We start from the raw sequence: 27,276 nt of genomic DNA on the forward strand, positions 1-27,276 counted from the left end.
TAATAAGTTGAATTTGGGGGGGGTTTTGTCCATATACAAATGTATGTGTGTGATGGATGTAAAAAATACATCAATTTAGGGCCCACCTGCGCTGCAGATTCCAAACTGCTCAGGGCCAGACATCTCTGACCTGTACACGCTCAACAAAATCCCTCTTTTTAACTGTAAAATGCTGCTAAGCATTTGTTCATGTTTTATGGAACACACCAACTTGTCTTGCACTTTTTTCTATTCCCAGTTCTCCTCACTTATATTTATTTCATGTTCTGCTCTCAACTTGTGGCTTCATTTCTTCCGCTGAAAATCATATTCAGCAAAACCTGCTTTTCTTGAAGCTTTGGCATTATTTCCTGTATTTTAAGATCATTAATCAACCTCTCCACTTTGATATTGACTTTTAGACCTCAAGTTTTAACCTGTCATTCCCCTGCCTCATAGTGGTGATAATATCTGGTTTTATGGGGGTTTTTTTGTTATGCTGTCATGGAAAACCTAGTTTTTTGCTGAGATTTAAGGAGGGAATGGATTTGGTATTGCTGGCTTGAATAAAATATAAATTCCTAGTTTTGTTTTAATTTAATATAGTTTTACTGCCTGAATCACCCATAGGAATATCTATATTTTCCACACACAAGTAATTATATTATAATCTACTGCACATGACTTTACTAAGAAAGATCCTCTCCCAAAGAGTCCAAGTGTTATTTCTCTTGTTTATTTCCTTCCAAAAAATATCAAATTACCAAAAAGACCTTCTGCATTAATTCTGGGGGTTTATTATTTAATTATGCTTTCGTTTCAGGGATAGAGGTTTCAGAAGCACTTCAGGACAAATTGCATTTCATAAATGATTTCCCTGAATAAGGACTTTTAGTCTGAGTTTGAGACAGGGCCTAACCTAAGGGTATAAGCTCGGTTCTGATTCATTCAGTAGCACATCTGTGAGAGGAATATTAGAGCAGCCTTAAAACACTTGAGTGTTCTGGGCAGAGATGTTTATTAGGGATTTCATAGCCCATCCTTCAAACCAGACCTTAACCAAATTCCCCAAGCTGACAGAAATAATAAAGTTCCCAGGTTTCTTACTGAAATATTGTAATATCTAAAGATGAGCCTACCTCTCCTTCCTGAGATCATTTCAGTAAATTAGTATTGAGTTATACAACCTAATGAGGGAAATTAATTTCCTAAAATTACCTTCCATGAGTGAAAACAGGCATAAGGAATATAATCAGAATTTTTTTTTTAAGAGGAAAGAGAACCACAGTGAACGGAAGAAACTGGGATGTCTCGGATGGAAAAGCACTTCATTTTCCTTCCAAAACAATTTTACATAATAATTCTATTTTAATTCTCCCACTGACTTCTATCCAATCTCTCTTCACTTCAAAAAGATCTGATGATTGCACAGAAAAAGCTTTTTAGTTTCTTAGGTATCAATTCCTTACAATCGACAATAAATCTAAATATTACCTATATAGGATTTCTTCCAGGGTCTTTGAATCCCCTCAGAAATATTTCTTCAGATAGGAGCTCGCAATATGAACAGCTCAAGTGGGACACACTTTTCTCCTTCTGTATTATTAAAAACTCCTCCAGAGGTGCAGTTTTCTGGTTTTATTCTAGGAGGCATCTCCAAATCCAGGCATAAGCATTAACGGCCAGAACACGGCCCTGTTGCATTCAGTTCCCAAAGCATCTTTCTGTGAATTCATGAGAAGAGATTTTACAGTTTTGTGAGAAAAGAGACAGTTTGAAATTTTAAAAAAAGTAACACAATGACAACAACCCCCCAAAATCAAAATAGAACAACCCCAAAACCCAGCAGATTGTCTTTCCCACTGGACAAGTCTGTCCTGACAACTTCCTTCCTGACAAAGAATGGGAAGTGCTGCAGGACAGGACCTCCCTGCCCATCCTGGGCATTCCTTCATGGAGATGGATCAGCTCAGCTTCTCTGGACTTTCCTCTACACCAAAGGACATTCCAGGTTTCTTGGGTCATCATGGAATCACCTTCCATAGACCAGGTTGTTCCAAACCTCGTCCAGACTGGGATAGGGCAGGGATCCAGGGGCAGCCACAGCTTCTCTGGGCACTCTCTGCCAGGGCCCCACCACCCTCACAGGGAACAATTCCCTCCCAGCATCCCATCTAACCCTCCTCTCTATCAGCATGAGGCTACAAAGCTCCAGGGAGGGTGGAGAGGGGCACAGGCTCCCAGCGTTCCTGGAAGGACGCGGCAGTCCTGGTACCACGTTCCGTCGGTTTTAGCGCTTAATGAAAGACCTCAGGCAGTCCAATTCCTGCTCCTCCCTGGGAAAGTCTGCCAGGTGTATTCCCAGGCCAATTATTGCTTTCACAAAGTGCTCTAAATCTGTCAAGAAGCACAAGTGCGAAGTACAGAATAAAAACACCGTGAGGATTGTGAGCCACTTGTTACAAGAGGAGTTTCTCCTTGCAGAGGGAGCAGTGAGAGTTGGCTTCCCAACGGCAGCACTGCTGCCAAATTCAGGTGTTAAATACTATTAACACACACCAAAACATTTGTACTCTTTTTTTTTTTCCATTGGAAAATAAATGTTTATTCTCCAACACAGCTGTATGATAAATACTTTGCAAGCTGCTGCGGGAAGTCCAGGAAGGTTCCAAGAATTTCTCCCACTCCTGGGAGTACGAGCAAAGGGAGATAATGCATTTTATCTACAGGAGTTGCAGCATCTCAATGGATGTGGATGTATTTTCATAATAAAAATAAATAAAACAAATGAATTAAAGTGTTGCAATCATTTTCCCTAATGCACAAATCCCCACATCTTCTCACCTATTTGGCATTATGCTGGAAGTAGAATGATGTAATTATTTAGGTTGGAAAAGACCTCCAGGGTCATTGAGTCCAACCTGTGACTGATCCCAGAGCACTGAGTGCTACGTCCAGGCATTCCTTGGACACCTCCAGGGACTCCAACCCCCTTTGCAATGCCTGACTACCCTTTCCATGAACAAATTCTTCCTGATCTCCAGCCTGAACCTCCCTAGGCACAGCTTGGCGCCATTTTCTCTTATCTTGTCACTACTGAGTTGATTTCCTGAAAAGTGGGAAGGTTTTGTTATTTGGATTCAGCATTTGAGGAATCTCCCATCCATCTGACGTGAACGTGTCAAAGCTTCTCATCCAAGGTAATTTCTTCTCCTCAGACCTGTGATTAAAGGCTGTGTGATGTCCCCTCAGTCCCCCAGAGCTGCTGGCCTGTGCCCAACCAGGGCAGGTGTTTTGGCTGGGCTCAATTCAGATTTCCATCTGAAGCTTGCAGGTTTAACTCTCCTACCAAAATAGCCCTGATCCAGGCTGAAAGCTCTCCCAGACTGTCAATATTCTCAATATTCCCCACGTTTTGGCTCCAGGCTCAATCTCAGGGCTGGGTGCTCACCTCCAGTGGCTGGAGCTCTGTCATTGTCAAAGATTTGCTTGGAGAATCTTCAGAAACCTCCTGTTTCATGGAATGCAACTTGGGAAGATGTTAGGTGGGAAAAGGAGACAAGATTTTATAATAAGCTGAACAAAACTACAGGATTGATGGTGACTGTCAAGCTAATCATGGAATGAATAGTGTCTGGCTCTGCAGTTATTAGTCAAATTCATTATTTGCTTAAAAATAACATTAAAATTTAACCAATGAAACCATTTATTGATGGCTGGTCTGACTTTTTTTTTTCCTTTCCCTTGTCTAAATGTCACCCTGGTTAAGAAAACGTAAAAGAAAAAGTCATTAAATCATTTTAGTCATAAAACATCCACCTTTCATCATGTAAATAAATAGAAAAGTGAGATGTTATCTGACAGAGATTTAAGCTTATCAGCTATGCAATGAAATATTACAGACTTTCTGCAAGGGCCTTGCAATTAAATATAACACTATTTTCACTAAAAAATTGGCTTTATTTAACGGTAAATAACATAAATAAAGGTAAATAAATACCTGGAAGTGTGAACTCTTCCCATGTTTTTTCCATTTCCATACCTCAGCCTTCTCCCCATTCCAGTAACAATTTCTACCCAGGCAAAAGTTCCTTGATTTTTCTCCTGTTGAGCTTTGGTAATTTCTGCCTTGCCTGAAGAACTGAGCAGGATTCCAAGGTATCTGGCACTGAATACAGGAAGGTGACCCCATCTGCACACCCGATCCCCCAAAATTTGCACCTTTTGCTTTGTCTCACCTTGGTTTCTCCTCAGCAAATCTGCCAGAATTCCTGAACAAAACATCTGGATCTGGAGCAGGGTGGAGAAAATAACAGAAGGGGAAACCAGAACAATTGGAAAGGCAATCAGAAAGTTTGGCATTCCTTCCAACCCGGATCCATCGGGATTTGTGGTGCAGGATTGAAACACAGGATCAGGAAGAGATGGGCTTTTTCTCTCCAGTTAAACTGGGAAAATAGAGCTGAAGAGAAGGAAAAGGAGGGAAAATCCAGGCAGATGCATGGTAGCCCGAAACATTCCAGTTGCAGGGCAGGAGCTCGGCGTAGTTGGATGGATTTTGGCTCGGTTTTCACTTGTCCGTCTGACGCCTTTACTCAGGAACAAGCAGAGCTCTTCGACTGCTCCTCAGAAAATAAATAGACTCTGCCTCCAAATGAGTTAAATGGCTCAAAAACCGAACTCCTCAGATTTTATTAGGGATTGAACAGCTCCAGGTGTTCCTAAGCAAAAATCAATAGGAAGATTAGCTGCAGGAGTCTGCCGAGAGATTACGGACAAGGCGGCCATCGAACGGGAGCCGATGGATCCGGAGGCTGAGCACTGTCCCTTGGGATGGGCATGATCTGCACAGGAGCTCATTCCCACCTTCTACTCAGCTGGAATTCCACACTGAGCACCATGAGTCACCCACGGCAGAGGGTTGGAATGAGATGAGCTTTGAGGTCTCTTCAAACCCAAATTTTTCCACAATTCTGTAAGAGAAATTCATTAATCTAAGGCTTTTGCATCAGAGATCCCTTTGTCACAATCCAGATCATTTAAACCTGATCAATTTCCTAAGAACTTCATAAAATCTTATCATAAATCCCAGAATGGTTTGGGTTTGAGGGAACTTAAAGCCCACTGAGTCCTGTCCCTGCCATGGGACCTTCCACATACCAGGTTACTCCAAGCCCTGTCCAACCTGGCCTCAAACACTTCCAGCAATATTTCCAAAAATATAATTCCCTGACAAAATCCATTGAGGAATACATTTGCCAAGGCTGCATTGTCACCCTTGCTGTAGCTTTGGGCATGAGCAGCCCTGCAGCCTCTGTACCTCTGTCTCCCTAAGGGGATTTTTGTGCACTTCCATTGAAATACTTGTACAATTCCCACATGAAATGTTCCCACGGATGGGAGAAGTTACAGCCTGCCATTCCATTTGATTTAATATTGATATTTTTCCTTCACTTGCGTGTCAGTCAATGCCCTACATTAGGATGCAAAACTCCCTGAGCATTTTTAGCTATGTAACAGCTTTTTGATGTATTTTTCAGCATTTTACAAGTCTCGCATTTTCAGATGGAATTGAATTTTTGCCTGTTTTTAATGATCTCATTAATGGCTTGTCAGGTATCTGTGTTTCCACCAGCAGTTTTCCACCTCTGCAGTCCCATCATTCCAGACATTTCCTGTTGATATTGTTTTGTGAAGGCTAATGAGGCTTCACCTCAGAGCAGGAACGATCTGATTCTACACCAGCTGAGAATAGGTTGATCTGACAGATTTGGATGTAGCAGGAAGATGCTGAAAATAATTATTTGCAAATGTGCCTGAACTTGTGGAAGGAGTTAAAGCTTCTGTGCTGATTTTTTCCCTCTCTTTCAGAGTCACCTCTGCTGTGTCACTGTTGTCCTGGACCTTGGCCTCTCCAGCAGAGATTTAATTCAAATGTTCATAGAGCAACAGTTAAACTCCAGGAGTTAAAAACATCATTTTAAAGCCAGTTCCACATGAAAACGAATCTTTTAAACTTAATATTAATTTCGACAATATAAAGAAAAAGGTGTCAGTCTGTTCTCTTATTTCTCCTCATAATTAGACGTATTTAAAGTTAAATACAAGAAATTCATTAATCATTTTTTATTCTCGTAAAGCATTTCTCTGCTTGTTAAATGTAACAGAACCACACCTTTATTTTGTCTTTGCCAGGAGCTACTTCACACAAGAAATTTCTAGGATTATTTCAAAAAGTACTTTGCATTAGATAAAAGGAAATAAATAGAGAAGCCAAACTTCTTGCTGTCAATGAAATTAGTTTGTGTTTATAGTAACTATTAACATTACTATAAAAAATTCTAGGTAAAGTCAAGATATCAAATTCAATTCCAGAGATGGCACACCCAGACCTATGTAAGGCACCTGGATGAGTATCCTTGCATTATCCACAGGTTATTTCATCAACATCCTCATGTTCAGTCTATGATCAGACTATAATTTAATCATGATTCAAAGATACAACATTTGAAAAAACCTCAAACTTCTTACAATGACAGATTCCCTGTGCACAAAAAAAAGCATTTTGGAGCCGCTTCACCTGTGGGCACTCACAGCTTCCCTGCTTTTATCAACCATCTGTGACAAGAATCCTCCTCTGGTAGGGCTATAAAAAAGTGGAGAATCTCCACAGTAAAATTCTAAGGAAGGATTTCTGTTCAGCCACCAAGGATCTGAGAACTCCCCAAATTAACTCTACAAAGCAATGTGCCCTATCAGGGCTCTGCTTTGCTTTCCGCATTTAAAACAATGTCCTGAGGTTTTGTTTGATGGATTCAGACTTCCAAAGGGAGCAGCTCTGCTCGGCTGTCTCACCTGCTCCTGTTTTCCCCGACTCCTGCAGACATCAAAGGCAAGGTGGCTTTGTTCAGAGTGGAGGTGTTTTCACAGGGTTAAAGAGTGATAACAAATTCCTCTGTGTGATAATCCTCTCCAGGAGTTTTCATCCACTCTGAAGATAACAAATACTTAAAAGGGAAGGAATAACAAGAAGGAAAATGACCATTCAGCACTGTTCTCCAGTGCCTTCTCCGAAACCTTATGGTGGCCATAATCCATAGATCCATATGGAAGTTCAAACATTCCAATCCTAAAAATCTCTTTTCTAAGGTGGAGGATTTCACAGATTTCAAACATCTACAAACATTAAATGATACCAATGTCCTGCCTAAGACCAGCCTGACCTTCCCTGGTCACCGTGGTTCTGGATGAGGCTGAGTTCCCAAGGGGTGACACGGTGCCTTGAGCAGCAGGTCCTGGGGGTGGGTAACCGTTCTTCAGAGCTGTGGAATTGCACTGCTCGTGCAGAGCCAGCTCTGAGAGCGCGATGTGACACTGCCCCTGACACGGCTCCATCCCTGTCAGTCACACCTCGATCCCTGTCATGGCTGGATCTCTGTCACGGCTCCATCCCTGTCACAGCTCCATCCCCAACACGGCTCCATCCCTGTCATGGCTCCATCCCTAACACAGCTCCATCCCCATCATGGCTCCATCCCCAACACAGCTCCATCCCTGTCATGGCTCCATCCCCAACACAGCTCCATCCCCAACACAGCTCCATCCCTGTCACAGCTCCATCCCCAGCACGGCTCCATCCCCAACACAGCTCCATCCCTGTCATGGCTCCATCCCCAACACAGCTCCATCCCCAACACAGCTCCATCCCTGTCACAGCTCCATCCCCAACACGGCTCCATCCCCAGCACGGCTCCATCCCCAGCACGGCTCCATCCCCAGCACGGCTCCATCTCCAGCACGGCTCCATCCCCAGCACGGCTCCATCCCCAGCACGGCTCCATCCCCAATATGGCTCCATCCCCAACACAGATCCATCCCCAGCACGGCTCCATCCCCATCATGGCTCAATCCCCAACACAGCTCCATCTCCAACACAGCTCAATCCCCAGCACAGCTCCATCCCCGTCACGGCGCAATCCCCGTCACAGCTCCATCCCTGTCACAGCTCCATCCCCAACACAGCTCCATCCCCATCACAGCTCCATCCCCATCATGGCTCAATCCCCAACACAGCTCCATCTCCAACACAGCTCCATCCCCATCACAGCTCCATCCCCAACACAGCTCCATCCCCAGCACGGCTCCATCCCCAACACAGCTCCATCCCCAACACAGCTCCATCCCCATCACGGCTCAATCCCCCACACAGCTCCATCTCCAACACAGCTCCATCCCCGTCACAGCTCCATCCCCAACACAGCTCCATCCCCAACACAGCTCCATCCCCAGCACGGCTCCATCCCCAGCACGGCTCCATCCCCAACACAGCTCCATCCCCAGCACGGCTCCATCCCCAACACAGCTCCATCCCCGTCACAGCTCCATCCCCAACACAGCTCCATCCCCAACACAGCTCCATCCCCATCACGGCTCAATCCCCAACACAGCTCCATCTCCAACACAGCTCCATCCCCGTCACAGCTCCATCCCCAACACAGCTCCATCCCCAGCATGGCTCCATCCCCAACACAGCTCCATCCCCAACACAGCTCCATCTCCAACACAGCTCCATCCCCGTCACAGCTCCATCCCCATCATGGCTCCATCCCCATCATGGCTCCATCCCCCACACAGCTCCATCCCCAACACAGCTCCATCCCCAACACAGCTCCATCCCCCAGCACAGCTCCATCCCCATCATGGCTCAATCCCCAACACAGCTCCATCTCCAACACAGCTCCATCCCCGTCACAGCTCCATCCCCATCATGGCTCCATCCCCATCATGGCTCCATCCCCATCATGGCTCCATCCCCCACACATCTCCATCCCCAACACAGCTCCATCCCCATCACAGCTCCATCCCCAGCACGGCTCCATCCCCATCATGGCTCAATCCCCAACACAGCTCCATCTCCAACACAGCTCCATTCCTGTCACAGCTCCATCCCCAACACAGCTCCATCCCCAACACAGCTCCATCCCCAACACAGCTCCATCCCCATCACGGCTCAATCCCCAACACAGCTCCATCCCCAACACAGCTCCATCCCCGTCACAGCTCCATCCCCAACACAGCTCCATCCCCAACACAGCTCCATCCCCAGCACGGCTCCATCCCCATCATGGCTCAATCCCCAACACAGCTCCATCTCCAACACAGCTCCATCCCCGTCACAGCTCCATCCCCAACACAGCTCCATCCCCAGCACGGCTCCATCCCCAGCACGGCTCCATCCCCAGCACGGCTCCATCCCCATCATGGCTCCATCCCCATCATGGCTCAATCCCCAACACAGCTCCATCCCCAACACGGCTCCATCCCCAACACGGCTCCATCCCCAACACGGCTCCATCCCCAACACGGCTCCATCCCCAGCACGGCTCCATCCCCAGCACGGCTCCATCCCCAGCACGGCTCCATCCCCAACACAGCTCCATCCCCAACACAGCTCCATCTCCAACACAGCTCCATCCCCGTCACAGCTCCATCCCCAACACAGCTCCATCCCCAGCACGGCTCCATCCCCAGCACGGCTCCATCCCTGTCATGGCTCCATCTCCAACACAGCTCCATCTCCAACACAGCTCCATCCCCAACACAGCTCCATCCCTGTCATGGCTCCATCCCTGTCATGGCTCCATCCCCAACACAGCTCCATCCCCAACACAGCTCCATCCCCAACACAGCTCCATCTCCAACACAGCTCCATCCCTGTCACAGCTCCATCCCCAGCACGGCTCCATCCCCAGCACGGCTCCATCCCCAACACAGCTCCATCCCCAACACAGCTCCATCTCCAACACAGCTCCATCCCCGTCACAGCTCCATCCCCGTCACAGCTCCATCCCCAGCACGGCTCCATCCCCAACACGGCTCCATCCCCATCACGGCTCAATCCCCAACACAGCTCCATCCCCAACACAGCTCCATCCCCAGCACGGCTCCATCCCCAACACAGCTCCATCCCCAACACAGCTCCATCTCCAACACAGCTCCATCCCCGTCACAGCTCCATCCCCATCATGGCTCCATCCCCATCATGGCTCCATCCCCATCATGGCTCCATCCCCAACACAGCTCCATCCCCAACACAGCTCCATCCCCAGCACGGCTCCATCCCCATCACGGCTCAATCCCCAACACGGCTCCATCTCCAACACAGCTCAATCCCCAGCACAGCTCAATCCCCAACACAGCTCCATCCCCGTCACAGCTCCATCCCCAACACAGCTCCATCCCCGTCACAGCTCCATCCCCAACACAGCTCCATCCCCATCACAGCTCCATCCCCATCACAGCTCCATCCCCATCACGGCTCAATCCCCAACACGGCTCCATCTCCAACACAGCTCCATCCCCAACACAGCTCCATCCCCAACACAGCTCCATCCCCAGCACGGCTCCATCCCCAACACAGCTCCATCCCCAACACAGCTCCATCCCCATCACGGCTCCATCCCCAACACAGCTCCATCTCCAACACAGCTCCATCCCCGTCACAGCTCCATCCCCAACACAGCTCCATCCCCAGCACGGCTCCATCCCCAGCACGGCTCCATCCCCAACACAGCTCCATCCCCAACACAGCTCCATCTCCAACACAGCTCCATCCCCGTCACAGCTCCATCCCCAGCACGGCTCCATCCCCAACACAGCTCCATCCCCAACACAGCTCCATCTCCAACACAGCTCCATCCCCAACACAGCTCCATCCCCATCATGGCTCCATCCCCAGCACGGCTCCATCCCCAGCACGGCTCCATCCCCAACACAGCTCCATCCCCAACACAGCTCCATCCCCAACACAGCTCCATCCCCATCACGGCTCAATCCCCAACACAGCTCCATCTCCAACACAGCTCCATCCCCGTCACAGCTCCATCCCCAACACAGCTCCATCCCCAGCACGGCTCCATCCCCAACACAGCTCCATCTCCAACACAGCTCCATCTCCAACACAGCTCCATCCTCGTCACAGCTCCATCCCCGTCACGGCTCCATCCCCATCATGGCTCCATCCCCATCATGGCTCCATCCCCATCATGGCTCCATCCCCCACACAGCTCCATCCCCAACACAGCTCCATCCCCAATATGGCTCCATCCCCAATATGGCTCCATCCCCAACACGGCTCCATCCCCATCATGGCTCCATCCCCATCATGGCTCCATCCCCAGCACGGCTCCATCCCCAACACAGCTCCATCCCCAATATGGCTCCATCCCCAACACAGCTCCATCCCCCACACAGCTCCATCCCCATCATGGCTCCATCCCCATCATGGCTCCATCCCCATCATGGCTCCATCCCCAACACAGCTCCATCCCCAACACAGCTCCATCCCCATCATGGCTCCATCCCCAACACAGCTCCATCCCCAACACAGCTCCATCCCCAACACAGCTCCATCCCCAACACAGCTCCATCCCCATCATGGCTCCATCCCCATCATGGCTCCATCCCCATCATGGCTCCATCCCCAACACAGCTCCATCCCCAACACAGCTCCATCCCCAACACAGCTCCATCCCCCAGCACAGCTCCATCCCCATCATGGCTCCATCCCCAACACAGCTCCATCCCCAACACGGCTCCATCCCTGTCACAGCTCCATCCCCATCATGGCTCCATCCCCAACACAGCTCCATCCCCAACACAGCTCCATCCCCAACACGGCTCCATCCCCATCACGGTTCCATCCCCAACATGGCTCCATCCCCAACACTGCTCCATCCCCAATATGGCTCCATCCCTGCCATGGCCCCATTCCTGTCACAGCTCCATCCCCGCCATGGCTGCATCCCTGTCACAGCCCCACACCCATCATGGCCCCATCCCTGTCATGGCCCCATCCCCACAGGCTGGGGGTTGTTTTCTGCTCTCTGAGGCCCTCACTCTGCTGCAGTGCCCTACTTTCCTCTTCTGCTTTGCTAAAGTTGAAGTAAAAAAACCCACCCAATCAAAACTCCCAAGTGACTCAACAGCAAACCCACGAACAAAGAAACTAGCGACTACTTTTTAGCATGGGATTGAACATTCTTAAACAGTTCTGGAAAATAAATAAGACTCAAATCCTGTAATTCATTCTTCTATACCTGAGGCAATACAATGTGCATTTTTGTAGGTTGGCTTTTTGCTTCCAATAGCTTTGTAATAGTCTTATCCAAAAGATGAACTGCAAATTAATTTTCCTTTTTTCCTTTTTTTTTTTTTTGGCATAAGGTTCTTTCCTCTCTTGCAAACAAAGATTTAAAGAACAGAGATTTTGTTTTAAGATCTACAGCAAATAGGCCTTAGATTTGATTATTTACATTTGAATATTAGAAGACTTTAAATAATCTGCCTGTGAAAGACAAATAAACTAAGCCTTCAGAACTGAGAGAACAGAGTTTTAATCATGTTTTCTGAGAGGAAAAGGATAAACTCTAAAATGTAGGTTATTACTGCTCTCTGAAATATCGTTGCAGTAGCAGAGTGAGAAGATAGAATGATCTGAAAACTGTCTGGGCATTTGAAGAAAAAGTTTAAAATATTCAAAGTAGCAGAGAAACTGAAGGTTTGTAATAAACACAACATCTTCTAGGGAAGAAGGGATGATATAACTGTTGGGATGAGTCCCATAATTATAAGACACGGCCATGACAGGCAGCAGAGGGAGTAAACTCAGTTTAACACAGATTATTTGGTTTACACTAGTTTAATATACACAGATATACTGGTTTTATACATAGTTCTGAGCTACTAAGAAACTGTAGACCAAAAAGCAGTTCATCCTTTGAATTCAAAATTCAATCCTGACTATCGAAGCAGTTGGTTTAACTCACTGGTTATGGATATTGCTCTACCATGGGTCTAATTCCCACATCCCACATGGAGATCTTCCCCAGTTTTTAGTGGCTTTGCATCAGTGTAGGACTAAAATCCACCCACAGAACAGCACAGTGGGAAAAGTTCCAATCGCAGGACATCTGGATCATCTTTCCATTATAACATTTCCCACTGTCTTAGTGCTGGCCAGCTCCACAGAGGTGCTTTTGGGAATGTCAGTGCTCCAGGATTCACTTCTGCTCTCACTCTCACTTCTGTGCTTCATCAGCCTGGCTAGGATTTAATGGGAGTTCTTATTGCAGCACCAGAGAACTCAATTATGCAAAATGAGGCTGGTGATAACTGGGCCATTCCTCCATGGGAAGTCTCAGTTTTATAGACTGGAAATGGAGATGCAGGAATGGTAAAATCTTATTTACAGAGCAGATCCCTCCGTAGGCACTTAGAGCAGCACAGCCTTCATAGAGTAGCTGCAAACTGATGATATCAATAGTTTTCCAAGGATTTATTAATTATTTTAAACAGAGAGTCCAATATTCTGTTAAAAAACTTTTTGCTGTTGCGTTGGGATGTCTGAAATCTTGATCATCATGGCTGTGCTTTAAATGTCATTTTTTCTCTTGAAATAACTGCCAAAACTACTCGTGGTTAGAACAGCCTGAGATATCCAAGATTACAGTGCACCCAAGGCTTCAAAATTAGTTATCTTCTATCCCAGCCTGCTTAACAAAACCTCCCTGAGTTCGTTAATAAGGAGAGATTTCAGGACAAAGTATCCAAAAATCCAAACCCTTGTAATACTCTCAGTCATGACCAGAAAAGGAGATGTAAAAACTTGACAAATCCTACCTTAGAGGAGTCCCTCATGCTCCAGGAGAAACAATACCCAGGAATGAGAAAAGTTTCTTGACATTATTCCGTGAAGAAAAGGACATTTGTAAAGGGATTCGTGGGAATTAGAACTGAAATCTGAAAGACAAATAGGATTTGATGATGAAGCTCTGATACAAAAGTTGCAAAATGCTCTCCCAGTTTAAATCTGTTAGAATGCATTATAGAAGGACATATAAAATCAGTTATAATCTGTACAAATACAGTGCCTGCAGCTTTCTTCATGGAGTAGGGACACGAGGAATTACATCTCTTCCTAGAGAAGCTCCCCAGCCAGGAATTTGCCTCCAAATTTAAGGATAATAGAACATAGGAGTACACCAAAACAAGAAAATAAAGGCCAGAAAGATAAGAGAGAGTGCTCAGAGTGCACCATCAGCACCCTGACTCCTCTTTTGCTTATAAATATTATAATAAATATAGTAAAAACAGGTTTTAAGAGTTTGGTGAGAAGTTAAAGAAGTAGATTTGTACATGGGCAAAGAACTGCAAGACTGATCTCAGGACTAAATATTTTTTAGCTGTACATGGGATCTGTTGTCCCAGTGTGATCCTGGTAGGAGTCAGACCTGCAAGAAAAAAATGAGATTTCAGAGAGGTACAAGCTGTTAATAGCACTAGAAACAAATCAACCTATAGCTGAAACAATTTAAAATAGAAAACCTGGCTGAGAAATTCATAGGACTAAATTCCATGCTGCAAAAAATGGACTGGGAAAGGCATTATCTGCAGGTTTTTCAGTGGGCAAGATAGCCCTTATCACAAAAGATGTGATATGGACAAGACTTACGTGTGGAAGGAGATATTGGAAACCTACTACGGAAAACTGCAAGTGAAGCCTGAATATCAGAAAAGTTTTGATTAATGTCTCTTTTTACTCTTCTTCCATCTTTGCATTCAATTTCTGAATTAAAACATTTTGATTTCTGCCACTCACCAGCACAGACATCGTGCTGAACTTTACCTTGCAAGAAATCTCTGCCACTGGAACGTGTCCCAACATCCTTTTAATACATTTCCTCTTTCCCTGAAAACACCGAGAATTGTTCCATTGATTCCGAGAGCGCTCGGATCAGCCCCGTGGGACTGGGAGATAAATGTGTTACACATTCCAGAGTGAATCCTTAAAAAGAGGCTGCAGGAAGATTAATGCCTTTGCAGCCATTGTTTCCACAGTGCCAATAAAGAATAGGAAGGAGAACGGATTACGACTCCGGACAATCTATCCCTAAAAAAATCACTGGGAAAGCGCTACACTTTTCTTAATGGCACAAATATTTTTCCCACTCAAGGAAGTGTGCACAGATCAGGGAGGTTGTTGTTGTCCCATCCCTGGAAGTGTCCAAGGCCAGGTTGGAGCAATCTGGTTTTTGGAAAGATTCCATGGAGTTCCACCATGACAGGGGTGGGAACTGGATGGGATTTAACGTCCCCCCCAACCCAAAGCAATCTGGAATTCTATTTTTTTAAGGCTTTTTCTTCAAGGATTTGCTGCTCTGATCCAAACAGGTAGCACAAGGTGACTCAGAGCTGGCAGGTCACAAAGAAGTAGCACAGCACAAATAGCGAGCGCTTATTTCAAATTAGTTCTGGTCAATATAAGGACTTAAAAATTTACCCAAGGCAATTGTCAGATAATTTCAAATAATGGGGGTATCTGAGAAAATTGGTCTCTGCTGGTGGATGTTCTCTGAAATCACATTGATCAAACGACTTATGAATTATTTATTCAGCTGTGCCCTTAACCTGAAAAGTGAGAGTTATTGATTTTGCTTCATATATCATACTGTGGACTCAAAATAGTGGGGAAAAACACCATGAGAATGTGGCAGGGAAACAGCCCCTCAGCCTGTGTTTATCTGTCCTGGACCACAGATAGGAGTGTGTTAGTTAGGAGTGATTCTGGCTTCAGTGGCATCTGCAAAACACCATAAAGAGGATTTTTCCTTAGCAGCATGGAGGGGTTTGAATAGCAGAACAATACTTTTGGTTTAGATTTAAAATAGAAGTATTTGATTTCAAACAGAACCGATGTTTCAAGCTTAAACTTCAATATCCAAGGAGAACAGTGAAGTGTTCGTGCCACCGGATTAACAAGCACGGTCTGGGGAAGAGCACTCAAACTTTAAAGAGAATTTCTGAGGAAAAACTGCAAATGTTTGCTTGTTTTTAGCACTGACTTACACAGAGAACAGTAGAAAAGGAAGGGAAGAAGCAACAATATCATAAGTTACAGTCAAAAGAAGTAATAAGTATTAATTCCTTCTCATTAATACATAATTACAAAGAAAACACCACGGACTGGTGGACACCACCTTTGTGAGGAGGTACAAAATGAGCATTAAGGCCTTGGAATAAAACAGCCAGAGATTTCCCATGGGATTCCTGGTCCGTTAATCTCCCTCTCATCCCTATCCAGCTTTTTTGTATCTTCTTTGGACTCAGTGACAGGGGGAGGCTCATGAGGTTCCAAAGTATTATTGTTAAAATAATGGATTACAAGGACAAAGTTCGGCACCACTGTGCCCTGAACAACTTCAGATCACAACAGTTTCCCAAAAAATTCAGGCTTGGAAACTGTATTCCCATGTCCCACGAAGGAAAATACTCACTCTTAGTTATGTGACTTCTTTTGACTCCAGTGGGAATCAAGAAACCTGTAACAGACGCTTGGTCTTTTTATTTTTTGTGGCTTCACACAGCAAACTTTGGGAATCACGACTCCAAAAGTGTGCCCATCTCCAACTGTTGGAAAATACAGGAATAAGATATTAAGGAAAAGCATCATTCCATGTTTTGTGGGGTTTTTTGTCAAGTATTTTCATTGTGTTGTAAATTAATACCTTTATTAATTCAAATGAAGTCTCAAAGTCGTGAAGGGAGGAGTCAGATTTGAGGACACTCTGCCAAAATTTGTTAAATTCCCCTTAAATTTAGTGTTTGTTAGAAGATAGTTCATAACCTACAATATGATACAGGGCTTAAAAATGAACCATTTGGGGATGTGTGGGGTTGTCACATCTATGGAATGGAACATCTCTTCCTACAGGGAATTTTGATGAACTATGGGAGAAGAATTGAGTATTTTATTCCCTGTCCCCCTCCCTGTTCTGGAGTAAAATCCATCCTGTGAGGGCAAAAAAAAAAAATACAGAAAAAAATCAATATATATATATTTCTCCTTCCAAATCACAGTTGGCAAATTAGATCCACATTTCTTTGGGAAAAATTGCTTTAACGCAAATCATCTCTATCAAATGAGATTTCAAATATCTTGTGTTTCCAAGGTTTTCATGGCTGCTGATATAATACAGTTACTATATAGGAAGAGTTATCCTCTGTCCTGGATTTGTTGACATAATCTTAGCATCATATTTCACATTTTGGGAGATATTTTGGCTACATGTGCTTAGCTGGTGCACTTTGGGGACTTCAGAGGTTGGCTTTGCCATGGAAACAGCGTTGACTGATGGCCAAATTTTCAAAAGAGGGGTACAAGGATAATTCTATTTTCCACAGCTGATGGACAGCGGAATAGGAGGAATTGCAACTGATCTCACTGTGGAGCTGGACACGTCAGGAAACTACTGGAAAAATGCTGATTGTTTCACCTGTTGAGTGAAACTGCCTCCCAGAGAACATTTGGGACACATGGGAAGTGTCGCAGTGACAGAGCAGGGAGGCAGCACAAAGGAGGAGCCAAAGTCACACTGAGCTCACTGACAATGGGAACAGCCAGGAGAGGATGAATAATTTAATGTCAGGTATTATTTGGAATGTATTGTCCTGTGCTGTGAGATCATTTTCAGCAGGATTGGGAGCACACAGCATTTTATGGGTTTACATCTCAAACCCACGTCCTTTTGCCAAGTGGGCAGGAAGGCACCACCCAGGACAATCAAACTTCAAAATGCTTTTGATAAAATTTCATAATTGATTTTTGAGGCCCCCACCAGCAGTGCTCTGGATTTGCAGCACAGGAGGGGTGAGGAGCTGCTGGAGCAAGTCCAGAGGAGGCACCAGGATGATCACAGGGATGGAGCAGCTCTGCTGGGAGCAAAGGCTGGGAGAGCTGGGATTGTTCAGCCTGGAGAGGAGAAGCTTTGGGGTGACCTCAGTGTGGCCTTGCAGGGCCTGAAGGAGCTGCAGGAAAGATGGAGAGAGACTCATTACAAGGGATGGAGGAACAGGTCAGGGAATGGCTCCCCACTGCCAGAGGGCAGGGAGAGATGGGATATTAGAAACTAATTCCTCCCTGTGAGGGTGGGCAGGCCCTGGCACAGGGTGCCCAGAGCAGCTGTGGCTGCCCCTGGATCCCTGGCAGTGCCCAAGGCCAGGTTGGACATTGGGGCTTGGAGCAGCCTGGGACAGTGGAAGGTGTCCCTGCCCATGGCAGGGGTGGCACTGGATGGGCTTTAAGGTCCCTTCCAACCCAAACCATTTATGATTCTATGAAGAAAAACACGAACTCTGCAGTTTTAGTCCCACTCCAGAGTTTGTGGATTCCTCTGGGCTCTGCCAGAGTCGCTCACTCCCAGTTTTTCCCTCAAAGACCTGGAACATCCGTGTGCCAGCTGAAGGCTCCACAACCGTGTGCTGTTGGGACAAAGCAGCAGGGGAGGCACTGAAATTTCAAATTTTAATATTTTACCATTTATTTTCTTTTTGTGAAGAAAAGAAATTTCACAGAATTGCAAATGAGCGGAATTTTGCGTGCAAAAAGACAGTAGGACTTGATATTTTTTTTTTCCAGATTGTCAGAAATATAAAAGAAAGCCTTTGTCCCCTAAAACAGGAATTATCACTAAGTAGAAATAAACACATTTTACAATTTATGATGCACCAGTGGTTAAGCTTGTGAATCAAAACATTGCTGTTTGGAGCTGTGCCTTCCTTCACCTCCTTTTAAATCTCTTTGTCTCTGTAGTACAAATTCCTTCCTTTTCTCTCTTACAGGAGAAACAGGGGCTGATAGCAAAAAATTAATCTATTCAACAGCAGCAGAATTTGTCAAAGCTTGATCTATGGCTCACTCTGCCTCTGAAAAACAGATTTCATAGAAAGTTGATGTGTTTTTTTCATTACTGAGGCAGCTCTCTATTTAATAACAGCGTTCCAACGTGCTGTTGATCCATGTATTGGAACAACTCTTACAGTTCGGGCTGGCCTGTGGATTTATTAAACATTTACTGGCATTTTCTCTAAGGTCAAGGCCATGCACGTGCATGGATAAAGCCAATGAAATGGAAGGGGCATGTTCTGTATGGTTCCACATTATTTAAAACTGAGAAATATTTAAACCACAAAAAACCCCAGATTTACCCAGTAAATGGATTCATTTAAATCACATTTCATTTGGGCAGTGTTTATGCAATGAATCTGAACTTAAATTCAGATGTAGGATTTTAAGAGCAAATAAATCTGAAATACCTTATTGGCTTCAGCCTGGCTACTCCAGATACACCCACGCTGCTGCGAAGAGAATCTCCCCAGCTGGAGACAATTCCTCGCCCAGTGAAAGATTCGAGTGTCTTCATTTTGAACAAATTGACACTAAATGTGATGGGAGCTCTGGGAAACAAAGCTGCTCCCTGAAGGACAGATGCTTCTGTAGGGAGAAGAGAATCACAAAATCACAGAAAGGTTTGGGTTGGAAGGGACCTTAAAATCATCCCATCCCACCCCTGCCATGGCAGGGACACCTTCCACTATCCCAGGCTGCTCCAAGCCCCAATGTCCAGCCTGGCCTTGGGCACTGCCAGGGATCCAGGGGCAGCCCCAGCTGCTCTGGGCACCTGTGCCAGGGCCTCTCCACCTTCACAGGAAAGAATTTTTTCCTAATCTCTAATCAAAATCTCCCCTCCTAAATCTTAACGCTATTGCCCCTTGTCCTATCACCCTTTGGAGCACCTCCTGTGTCCTCTGCTGTGTTCCTGGGTTTATTTGTGGTGGTCTCATTCCATGTTGAGCATTCCAGTCCTTTCCTGGGCTCTGCAGTCCGTCCATAAATCCGGTCTGGTTTTATTGACAGGACCTGCAAAGCAGGAGCACAGAGATTGTTCCACCCACCCCATCCTGAATATGGAATGATTTTTATAGGAAAAAAATCCTCGGGATTTCACAGATCAGCCTGGCAGAGGTTTCTTGTTCTTGTAAACAATTTTTGAGGCATGTAAAGAGCTGCAAATGGCTCTGCTGTGAATCGATGCCTCTCAGGTATAAAAGGATGTATTGTCACAGGATAATATCTCTGCTTTCTCCCTGGTTTTTTTCAATACTGTCAAAACAAATGCTTGGCTTGAAAATAATTCTCGCAATATTTTGGATTCCTACTTGCTCGACAAATACGAGCAAGTCAAAATTAGAGGGATTTGTCATGGCAGAACCAACTCCAGAACTAAACACAAGCTACATCCATCCCAGTGCTCTGTGTGCTGGGGAATCAGCTCCTAATCAGGGACAAATTGCCCACTTGGGGATGATCCAGGTGCCACACTGGGCATAAACGTTCGGGCTGGAGACAATGGCAGAATCCCTGCTCAGTGTGGAAACATTTGTGATGTTCATAGAAGGCAAAAGGAATCAATATCCCAAAGCTTTGTTACAGGATTGCATTTCCTGGAATGATTCAAAGTCCCTCCCACCGATGTCCCAGGCAGTCATGAGCCTGTTGTCCCCTAAAAAGAGGGGATTTACAGGCTCTGCTTCTCGCACCGCCTTTTTCCCCAAGATTTATGTTTAATTTGGGATTATCAGTTTTCCTTGTCCCATAATTCCTTCCAAGAGGGAACAGATTATTTCAAAATCAAAGTGCAATCTAAGAGTTTAGTTTGGTGCATTAAATGACATTTCCCATAAGGAAGGTTGATGGCCTTTCATGATTAATAAATTAATTGGGAAAACAAACCAAAAAAAGCCAAGGAAAATGGACACAAATGTCAGATTTTAGAAGATTTAACCATGAGGGGTAACAAGGAATCAAAGCTGGAACCACAAGCATGGAGAAAAATAGAAATGATATTGCTGTGAGAAGTCTCAGATATTAAAAGATGTAAAAATTGTCCTTTATTGCAAAAGCAGCCTAAAGAAAATGCTTAACCAAATTCATCTGCACAGGGTCATTTTTAAAAATGGTTTTAAAATGTTATTAAACCAGACAAACCCTGGCACAAAAGAACTTCTGTAATTTTAGCAGATGATTACTAACTGCACTAATTAAGTAGCTTTAATTGACTCAATCCAAGTCAAGAGACAATTCACGTGGATATTGCTGCAAGACTCAGCAATCATCATCTCCACAAAGTAACTTCTAAATGAGTTATCCCGCAGCTTTATTATCCCAATATCTGCTCTCAGTCTGTGATTTACAGATCCCCAGGGCCATGATCACTAATGAGGCACTGGAGGTAACCAGGAAAAGTTTGGTCACTGTCCCTACACCTTCCCTGGACACTTTGGAGGGTCCCAAAATTGAGGAAGATAAAGAAAAGAAAGGGGACAGAGGGAATATAATTTTCTAGTTGATTACTAAATTAAGCTTTCTAAATTTCTGAGCACTTTTAAAATATCAAATGGTGTCTTCTTGCTTTCCCCTGAAGAATTCCTATTTTTCTGCCCTTCTTAATTAAAGAGATGGAATATAAAAATTCTTTTAAATGCAAAAAACCAAAACATTCTAACATTGGCAGACATTGCTTCTAAAAAATAATTTTTATGCCTTGAAATGTGACTTGATCTTATTGCTGAAAGTGGGCAGTTTAAAATCCTGGAATGGTTTGGGTTCAAAGGGACATTAAGGATCACCCAGTCCCACGGGCAGGGACACCTTCCACTATCCCAGATTGCTCCAAGCCCCAGTGTCCAGCCTGGCCTTGGGCACTGCCAGGGATCCAGGGGCAGCCCCAGCTGCTCTGGGCACCCTGTGCCAGGGCCTGCCCACCCTCCCAGGGTACAATTCCTTCCCAATATCCCATCCAGCCCTGCCCTCTGGCAGTGGGAAGCCATTCCCTGAGTCCTATCACTCCATGAACAGCACAACTCCATCAAAAAATCAATTAACCAATGGCGTCACCATCCAGCAAAACTTTGGATAACTGAAGACACAGTCCTAGCACAGGAAGCACCAAGATCTCCCATTTTCTGCTGTCTCATGATCTAGTGGAAGGTTCCCTGGGATATTGGGAAGGAATTGTTCCCTGGGAGGGTGGGCAGGCCCTGGCACAGGGTGCCCAGAGCAGCTGGGGCTGCCCCTGGATCCCTGGCAGTGCCCAAGGCCAGGCTGGACATTGGGGCTTGGAGCAGCCTGGGGCAGTGGGAGGTGTCCCTGCCATGGCAGGGGGTGGAACTGGATGGACTTTAAGGTCCCCCCACCTCAAACCAGTCTGGGATTCATCCCCACCACACCTTCATTTCCCTTTGAAGCCTGACAAGAACAATTAGTCCCTCTACTTCCCATGAAATCACTTTATGGATTTGCAGCCTGGTGTTTTATTGTCGTTCCTTCCCTCCAACCTGAATGCATTCAGCATTCCTGGCATTCAGCAGCATAAACCTCTCACTCTTTTATTTGCACTCCCCAGCTCTCTTATTTATCTTTCTTTTCAGAAATTTCAGGCTCAGAAGTTTCATGGAGCATTGGAAATGTTCCCTTCCCAGGTCACCATTGAAAGGACCATATTTTTTCATTTATAGCTGGTGTTTTATAAGGGATCAAAACCTCCAAATTGAGAAGATAAAGATCTTACCTAAAGAGATACAAAAAGCTTTGTAGTAAAGCAACAACTTTAAGGCTATTTTAACTGAAACAAATGAAAAATCTGAACTAAAAGTGCAAATATGTAAAAGTAGCTCAGTTATTTCTGAATCTTTGAACTTTTACTCTGAGTACCTTAGAATTTATTTAAATGCATTTATTTATGGTGCAGTCTAAAAAGTAGAAAAACTCAACCATAGCTATCATTTGGTCTCACTTACTTTTTAAATTCATTTTTTTTCCTAAAGGTATCCCAGAAAAATGTTTGTAGCAAACATCCCATGGAATGTTTAGTTCATACTCTTCTACATAAATTGAGGAAATAATTTAGTCTGAAATCTACTTGTCCATCCCTAGAAAATGTTCTCCCATTCAACCTCACGACGTTCTTCCTCTTCAATAACTTTTTTCTGTGGGGGAAAACAAAAACATCAAATTAAACTCACCATTTTTAACATAAAGGTCTGCATCCCTCTCTGTTTTTTCCTTAAATATGGTGTTTAAATTTTTATGGGACAAGACTGGCAATGCTGACACCACATTCTCCTTTTTATTTACTGGTTTTGGGAAGGGAAAGTCACAGTTTTAGTCAGCTGGGAGCTTGGCAGGGCAGCTTCTGGTTTGAAATTAAACACATAAACAAGTAAATAAATCAAAGCACTGTCCAGATTTGAAATCCAGCTGTCAGGAATGATAGTTTTGAACCACACCTGTGAAGTTTTACAACCTTTCCCTTTCTTTAACCTTATTTCTTCCCATTCAGCCCAGGTGAGTGAGCACAGAGCAGCAGGTGACACTTTTTTCAGCACAAGGAACTGCACAGGAAAGAGAAAAAACCCTAAAACCACAGGGAGCAACTGCAACACAGAACTGAAACAAGGCAGAGCCAGCTGGGAAAAGCACTGAAGCAACGAGGACTTGGAAGGAGGAATAAAGAGGGATAAATAAATGTAGGTGACACGTTGCCTGAGCTTTAGAGTTCTAATGAGAACTGTCATTTAAAATTGATTTTACTCTCCGTGGGTTTTTTTTATGCTGAACTCCAGCCATTTGTTCCCTCGGTTGTTTATGGAAGGAAATCATTATATTTGAGAGAAGGTCAGTGCCTTTGCTTGGAGGGGTGAGCTCTGGATGGGTTTGGCACTTTGGGGACTGTGACAAACTCCAAAGACTCAGGCTGCTGCAGCGTTTGGAAGGTGCCAGCAGGGGCTGGAGGCTCCAGGACCTGCTGGATTCTGGCAGAGGTAAAAAATGTGGAATAACACACGTGGGAAGGGAAGCCCAGCAAAGAGACAACACCTGTGGGGGACAACATCTCCCTTTGCCTGGAAAATTAAGATGTTTTATGGCCCCATCATGCACATTCCAGTTCTTCTGATGAGATATTCTTGGAGAAATATTAAAATTGCCTCATGCCTGAAAAAAAAAGATTTAAAATCAGAAAGAACTGACAGAAGTTCCCTCCCTTCATCCCCAGAGACTCAGGCTGGGGTTTCAGCAACACATCCAACGCTGGCAGATGGCCCACACACCACTCCCCCCAAACACTTGTTCCCAGCCAGGAATAAAGATTTGCAGAGTTCCAAAGAAATCACATTTTAACTTCCCCGAGCACACCCCAGACCACCAGACCCGAGGATTGGACATTCCTCCTTCAGCAGACGGCTGCACAAGGTCCCCCAGTTCAAGAGCATGAGTAATATCGATCAACTGGGCTGCTCAGCACGGCCCTGTGGCAGCTCACACACTGCTGGCATCAATAACAAAGATTTCCTCTAAAGGGCTTGGGATAGGGCAGGAGCAGAGACCCCATGCCAGCTCAGAGCAGAGGATTCACATCAACAGAGCACTTTGAGCAGCTCTACAGAAGCAAAATGATGCAGAACAGGTGTATTTTCCCAAGCAAAGCAAAAGGAACCCAGCAATATGAATGCAAAGATGATAAAAACACTGATTATTGCTATTTTCTGGTTGTGCTTGACTCATTCTCTCAGAGCAGCACTGCTTCTCTTTACCATCCTCATGCCCACATATACCTGTCCTCAGAAATCCATATTTATGAACTTTTTGGGTTCTGCCCCACAGACCAAAGGTGTTCCTCTGCCTCTCCAACAGCCAGAGTACAAAGAAGGAGCCGGGATTTTGCCAAGGCACAGCAATTCTGGCTCACTGCTCTTTGCTGTTTTTCAGTTGGATGTCATGTCAGATCACCAACTTCTGCCCAAAGTGCAACACGAGCCCAACAGACCCATTTCTGTACTTTTTTCACAATTCTCCATGCACTGGCACTGTGTAAATAAGACAGGTAATGTTCTAATATATTTAAGGTGACACAAATTAGAAAAAAATTATCTTTCTTCTTCACAAGCAATCAAATCCCATCCTGAGCTGCAATAAACTTTTGGGGTAAATGCTTGAAGACTGAAGGATGAGTTAAGTGTGTAAAATGTGGTTAAGTAATGAGTAAATAGGTGCATAAGCTGCATATAAATGTTTGATGAATGAGCTGAAGTAGGGAAAAAATGATGTAGGGTAACCTAAGGGAGCACAGCTTAAAGGGAAATCTCTCCTTGGCAGTGACATATTAGATTGTGAAAATAGATTATAAAATCAGATTGTCTCTCAAAGGAAGAAAAAAAAACATTATCATTTAGAGAACTTGATATGATTGGAGAAAATACCCCAAAAGCTCAAACATGCAGCAAATATCCCAGGATCTGAGGGGACAATCTGGAAAATAAATGGTGGTAGAGTCCTGTCTCTAGACTCACAGTTTTCCTACCACGGAGACCAAAGGGATGATACAAATAGATGACACATCCACATTTAAAAGATATAATTTATATAATAATCTATATATTCAAATGGTATAAATAACTGTGTGCAGAGGAGAGGCTCCTCAAGCCAAGCTTATTGAGATTCCGAGTACACCAGACCCCGTTCTCCTCACAGGAACGAGAATATTTCAAGGCCAATTTGCATTTTCTAGCCAGGGGCATCATTTGCAGGTGACTGAACAATCAATTAAAACAGCTCGAGTAGGTTTTTCTGGACGTTTTTTTTCCAGAGAACCAGGTCACTGCTGCTCATTCACATGGTTTGGGGCATTTTAGGCATTAATAGCACCAAGTTCTCCTCAAGGTTTCTGGTGCTGTCGTATGGATTTACATTTTATTTTCCCCAAGCTGGTGGAGGACTGAGCCCACCCCTTCCACCAGCCCTGGGCATTGATCAGCCTGAGCAGGGTTATGGATCTGTGCTGCTGCAACTGCTCTTAACTTGACTGATTAAAATTTATAAATTCAGTGCAGAATTTATATTTTTTGTGACCAGAAGGTTGTCACAAAAAGCACCAATGGTGACTCCGTAGCCTTGACTTCGGATGAAGTAAAAACCAAGCCTTTGAGAGTGAGGGAAAGCTGGAATGGGTTGCCCAGAAAGGGCAGGGATGCCCCATTCCTGGAAATATTCAAGGCCAGGCTGGACATTGGGGCTTGGAGCAGCCTGGGATAGCAGAAGGTGTCCCTGCCCGTGGCAGGGGATGGGATGGGACAGGCTTTAATATTCCTTTCCAACCCAAACCATTCCAGGACTCTGAGGCAGCAGAACTGAATGAATCTGGGAGTCTGTACGGATTTTGGAATAACCCTGTTTACCTTGCACTGGTTCAAAAGCAATCAGCTCTTGGTCCACATGTTTTTTATAATTTTTTTTACAGTTTCTCTCCATTTTATGTTTTGAGCAAGTCCAGCCTCATTCCAGGAACATTGTCAGCCTCCAGAATTTTGTAATGCAGATGCTCTGCTTTATTGATTTGAATTTAGTAATTAAAGCCTTGTCCTTGCATTAACAATATATAAACATTTAAAGCCTCATGATTTAATTATGTCATCTATTGCTCTAGTAAAGCAATCAAGGCAATCATTGGCCACTCAGATATGTCAGGATATGTCTGAAACTACTCCTTTTACAGTTCATGAGGGAAAAAAAAGCTGGAATTGAGAACATTTTTGCAAATCAAACATCTCAGTTAAAAATGTCACTCCGTATCAACTGATACATTTTATTCTGGATCTGACAAGTTTAAGTAAGATTTGTATGTCTGTTGAGTCATGTTTGAAACCCAAATCAATTTGGAAGCAGCAAAAAATCCAATTGCTGTCCTTTGCAGAATGTCAGAGTATCACCCTTCTGCAGCCGTACTGCCAAAAAAAATAAAGCAGAAAAGGTAAAGAAATGGAAATTTCAAATGGTCCATAGATTTTTTTTTCTTTTTTTTTTTTTACATGACAGGATAAGTGAGAATGGCTTCGAACCGAAAGAGAGCAGGGTTAGATGAGATATTGGGAAGGAATTGTTCCCTGGGAGGATGGGAGGGACTGGCACAGGGTGCCCATCCCCAGAAGAGTCCAAGGCCAGGTTGGAGGGGCTTGGAGCACCCTGGGATGGTGGAAGGTGTCCCTGTCCATGGCAGGGGGTGGGATGAGACCTTTAATATCTGTTCCAACCCAAACCATTCCATCATTCTATGATTTGAATCTTTAAATGAAAAGAGGGACTATTTGACATGTTTCTCCAGATCCATGGTATTGCTTATAAAGGTTCCAAGTGCTGCTGCTTCCCTGCGTGTTGTGGAGTCCCCTCAGGTGCCCAGCTCAAAGAAAGCCTCACCTCTCCACATTTTCTGTGCTCAGAGCACTGTGTGGAGCTCCACAGAGTGAGAACCAACCGTGCTCTGAGCTGTCCCAGGCAGCTCCACCTCAGCCTTTCCCAGGCTGGAGGAGGAAGGAAGGAGGAAATCTTTGAGGTGAAGTTGCTATAAT

The 27,276-nt window shown here is 44.8% G+C and overlaps 1 long non-coding RNA gene across 3 annotated transcripts in view; it reads right to left on the minus strand.

Annotated features, from left to right (window-relative positions):
- Positions 1 to 1,365: 1,365 nt before the first annotated feature.
- The window catches only part of LOC116449033, a 31,660-nt gene continuing 5,749 nt past the window's right edge, over positions 1,366 to 27,276 (minus strand). Inside the window, exons 3-10 of one of the 3 annotated variants that reach the window (XR_004242207.1) lie at positions 23,753 to 23,869; positions 22,675 to 22,863; positions 19,612 to 19,735; positions 19,132 to 19,309; positions 13,660 to 13,779; positions 3,980 to 4,952; positions 3,431 to 3,508; positions 1,366 to 1,703 (exon numbers count right to left, since the gene is read on the minus strand). This is a non-coding gene — a long non-coding RNA (uncharacterized LOC116449033). Of the gene's footprint in view, positions 1,704 to 3,430; positions 4,953 to 13,659; positions 13,780 to 19,131; positions 19,310 to 19,611; positions 19,736 to 22,674; positions 22,864 to 23,752; positions 23,870 to 27,276 lie in introns of all 3 variants that reach the window. The other 2 variants (XR_004242205.1, XR_004242206.1) reach the window with 2 other exon arrangements.

Source organism: Corvus moneduloides, chromosome 10, assembly GCF_009650955.1.
Source record: "Corvus moneduloides isolate bCorMon1 chromosome 10, bCorMon1.pri, whole genome shotgun sequence".
In the NCBI taxonomy this organism is placed as follows: Eukaryota; Metazoa; Chordata; class Aves; order Passeriformes; family Corvidae; genus Corvus; species Corvus moneduloides.